Here is a 4,619-nt window from a genome sequence, read left to right as displayed (position 1 = left end):
TTCATGGCATAGTAGAGAGTGTTGAACTAAATAGTAAAACTAACAAGTAAAAAGCATACACTGCCCAGTCTTAAAATCCATTCCAAAATAATTTCAGTGTTTTTCCTTATGAATCCTCAGATCTCTCTTCAATTATTTTTTACCCATATGTACTCATCTTTCTACTGAGTTCAATCCAAAACCTATGTAACTGAATAGAATAGAAGATAATTTCTCCTTATGTAGACATATATGTATGCACATATATGTATATACATATATTAGTCCTTTATGTACCCAAGGTGATTTTTAACTTATTTTTAAATAAAAGCATATAAATGGCCAGTTTGGTTCCAAACTCCAGTTGATATAATTAACAAGGATATTGATAGCATTTTCTTTCTTAGCTTTTGCTGGACCAGAACTCCAGATGGCAAAGACTGAAGTAGGACTGGTATAAAATGATAAAATTGCTCTTAGGTCATAGGAGCTATGTGAATTTAAGTCTGAAGGTTGAATAACGTTTTTTTCATCTGTACTTCAAGAGCCCTCAAAAGTTATTCATTCTGAGGGAGAGGATTATAGCTTACCAGGAGTTATAAAACCAAACAAAGTGGGCTTGCTCACAGCAAGGCACTATGCCTAGAAACACTTCACACTTCTGGAGCTTACCTGCTTGTAGGATGTGCAGCTGGAGAAGAAGTGTTCAAAGGCTGGTTAAAAGGGCAAACCCCTGCTGAGATCACCAGAGCTGTATTCCCATTGTAGGTCCAGAATCAGTGATACAGGTTTAGTCATACCAGCATGGAGGCAGCCTAGCTAGCTGCTAGGAAATTTTTGCAGTGAACAAAGTCAACATTGTGAAACCTTTGCAGGAGTTCCCTTCAGCTACACAGCCTGGTAAAAACAGGCTACCAGGAATTCTCCTAAAGGAGAATAAAGGCACCTCCCTGGTATTAATGTGATTGGGATAATAAGCCAACACACCTCAGCTGTGGCACTATGCTATTTAGCAGTCCCTAGGCAGGCTGCTATTCCCCACCACAGCAAGGACACTGCAACTACACCAAGCAGGAACATGAAGGAGACCATGGTGCACAAAGCTCTGTGCCTCCTTAGTAAATCTGCCCAAGACAGGAACAAAGTGTGTTGAGCATCTTCAGAAAAGCTTGATTTAGTGAAAAAATGTATTCATTTAGCCCTGCCTCACAGGGTAAGAAAAAAAATTCTTTTCCATTTGTTGTAGTCAGCACCTGCCTAAAGAGCTCTAGGGTAAATTTCCCAGAGTAGCCATTGTGCAAAGTGCTCACTTCTGAGCCTCAGAGGAAAAGTTCAGCAACTTTCATCCAAAACCTGCTTCCTTTGGGCACATCCCACCTCTTCTGACACACAAGTAAAATGAGTTTCTTTTACCAGCTCTGTGAGCGTTCATCACGTTGTGCAGTTCTGCTGTCCTCCCACCACCCTTCCTGCTCTCTCTTGGGGAAACCTGTCTGTCACAGTAAAAGCATGAAAGGAACATGGCAAAGCCACAATTTCCCACTTTTATGAAAGTGGTCTTCTGCTGCAGGAACAAAGCAATATCACTGCCGAATCCTCGGTAGTGTAAATGGATGAGAGTATATTTACTTTGTCATTTTCACAGAGATGCCACAAGGTGAATCTTAAGTTGATTCAGATTGAAGCAGGAAATGTTAAAGACTGTAAGTCAAAGAACAAATAAACCCAAACAAGTTTATCTCAAAGGACATTTCTTTTATAATGTCCTGGCTGTGAAATGTTAAAAGGCATGTATCTTAAAGGGATTCAAGAGCTCTACAAGATCATCCTTCTCTTGCTGAAACAGCCAGAAATAAATTTTCAAATGTCATGTGTCAGAAAAAGCATGGTTAATAGGGCAAAAGATATAACTCCATTTGAAAATGCTGCCTCTGAATTCAAATATCCTCTGACCTGTACTCAAAACTGTGTGTGACACTTCAGCTTAATACTGAGAGGTCCAATCCAACAGACAGTGTTTGGATGAATAGGAAGTTTTGAAAATGCTAGTTCTGCTCCTCCAAGAGTTTCACAGAGATGAGCTTTTTTTTTTGTCTGGTAGTTAGCTGTCGAGTTCAATAACAATGAACCAATTTGGGTACTAATGGTATTCCTACTCCATGAGTCTTGTTTAAGAAGTCAGTGACTTGCAATTTGGGGCTATCAGGATCTGTGTTTAAATTGTATTTTTTAAAACTATTTTAAAATATTGTAAGAACATAAACATTTTTTGTAGTCATGCACCACATAATTTGAAGCAGTGGACAAACAATGATTTCTGGATTAGAATCACAGCACTTCAGTTTTCCCAAAGTTGGGTGGTTAAATACCTTAGTGTAATACCTGAGTAATGCCATGTTGGGCTTATATCTGTATCTGAGTAACAAGCAGAGATGTCAAGGCATGTAGGCTTTGTATCTATGTGATACCTTAATAGATTGAGTAGTGGTTCTCAAATTTATTATATTCTTGGTCAACACAGGAACAATGTTGTGGTGAATCCATGGGAGAAATTACTTTTCTCAGCCTTGATGCAGTTTCAGCAGAGGTGTAGCAAAAAAGCACATTTGAATGTGGTTAAAATCATTATTGGTGGCAGACACTTGGTGGAAAATGGGAGATCTCTGAAAGTATACTGGAAGCATTTAAATTGAAATATTAGGTAAATACCCACTGAAAACAAAACATTTCAGTCAGCATAGGTATTAGGGTATTAAACAGTTAAATAGTTACTAAGAGACCATCTTGTACAATAAAATTGCTTTCTAGATTGAAAACCCAATACCTTTATGCTGAAGCCAGTGAAGACCATCTGAGGCCAAGGATCTCATTATCAAGCAGAGCTTCATCTGAGATGAGAGAAATCAATAAACAATATAATTACATTAAAAAGAAACTAAATATCTAGAAACAACGACAAGGAGTGAATATGCTGCTTCAGAAAAGATAACATGTAAAACCATGATAAATAAGGCAACTCAACAGCCACATCTCTTCAACATTTAACCTGGACTACCTCCACTTTTGGAGGTAGTAAATAAGGGCAGTGGTTAATGTGGCTGAAGGAAACTTTTTTGAATCCCCATTGCCCTGACAAATAATTTTGACTCCAGAGAGGCATACTAAAGCCATTTGGTACTTTCAAGTTTTATGTTAAGACAGATTGCCTTTAAAAAACTGAGCTGTTTTACTGCATGTTCAGCTTAGTAAAAGGCTTATGTAGATTTCCAATCAGTTTCTGTAATTTAAAAAACACTTCACAATAACAGAGTCTTTCTATCCAAATTGTGCTGCAGCTGTGAAAAAGCAATTCTTCATGCACATTCTCTGTTTGATAGTTAGCATTTACAGTCATAGCACTGGGGCTCAGGAGGAGCAGAGTGGCGCAGCGGGAGCGTGCTGGGCCCATAACCCAGAGGTCGATGGATCGAAACCATCCTCTGCTAAAGCCTTTTTCACTCTCGAGGAGAAAAGACAATGCAGAAAGAATCGCATCTCGTCTATATCACCTGGGGAGTCTTTCTGCTGTGCCTTCTGCAACCGGACTTGTCTATCTCTCATTGGCCTTTTTAGCCATCAGCGTGCTTGTAGCAAGCGTGGGTAAAGCCCCCTACTCAAATCTTCATTTGTGAAGCCTAGCCACGATGATAGTCATAGGATTGTTCAGATTCAAAAAGACATTCCAACTGTTAACCCAGCACTGCCAAGTCCACCACTAAACTGTGTCCCTAAGTGCCACATCTACGTGGTGTTTTAATTCCTCCAGGGATCATGACCAAACACCTCCCCTGCCATTTCCCTGAGCAGCTTGTTCCAGTGTTTGACTACCCTTTCAGTGAATAAATATTTCCTAATATCCAGTCTAAACCTTCCCTGACACAACTTGACCTATCATTTGTTACCTGGCAGAAGAGACTGTCCCCCACCTGGCGACCACCTCCTTTCAGGTAGTTGTAGAAAACAATAAGGTCTCCCCTGAACCACTTTTTCTCCAGGCTAAACAATCCCATCTCCCTCATCTGCTCCTCAAAAGACTTGTGCTTCAGACCCTTCCCTCTGTTGCCCTTCTCCGGACATGCTCCAGTACCTCAATCACTTTGTTTTCGTGAGGAGCTCAGAACTGAACAGAATTCAAGGTGTGGCCTCACCAGCACTGAGCAGAGCAGGACAATCATTTCCCCAGTCCTGTTGTCCACAGTACTGCTGATACAGGTCAGGATGCCATCGGCTTTCTTGGCCATCTGGGCACACTGCTGGCTCATGTTCAGCAGGCTACTGATCAGCATTCCCAGGTCCTTTTCCACTGGGCACCTTTCCAGACACTGTTCTCCAAGCCTGTAGTGCTGCCTGGGTTTGTTGTGACAGAAGTGCAGGACCCATTTTATTGACTTCAGCTTATTGACTCTTATACAATTGGCTTTGGCCCATCAATCCAGCTTGTCCGGATCCCTCTACGGACTCTTCCTACTCTGCAGCAGACTGACACTCCTGTGTAACACAGTGTTCTCTGCAAACTGGCTGGGGGTGCACTCAATCCACCCATACAGATTGTTGATAACGATATTAAACAGGACTGGCCCCAGTACTGAGTCCTGGGGAAC

At 41.0% G+C, this 4,619-nt stretch overlaps 1 non-coding gene across 1 annotated transcript; it reads left to right on the top strand.

The window, feature by feature from the left end:
* Positions 1-3,392: 3,392 nt before the first annotated feature.
* Positions 3,393-3,464, top strand: TRNAM-CAU (transfer RNA methionine (anticodon CAU)). The gene has a single exon. It is a non-coding gene; the product is annotated as a tRNA-Met (tRNA).
* The last annotated feature ends 1,155 nt before the right edge of the window (positions 3,465-4,619 follow it).

Source organism: Myiozetetes cayanensis, unplaced genomic scaffold, assembly GCF_022539395.1.
Source record: "Myiozetetes cayanensis isolate MyiCay16 unplaced genomic scaffold, myiCay2020 scf2-11, whole genome shotgun sequence".
NCBI lineage: Eukaryota > Metazoa > Chordata > Aves > Passeriformes > Tyrannidae > Myiozetetes > Myiozetetes cayanensis.
This window is presented reverse-complemented; position numbering and strand designations above follow the sequence as displayed.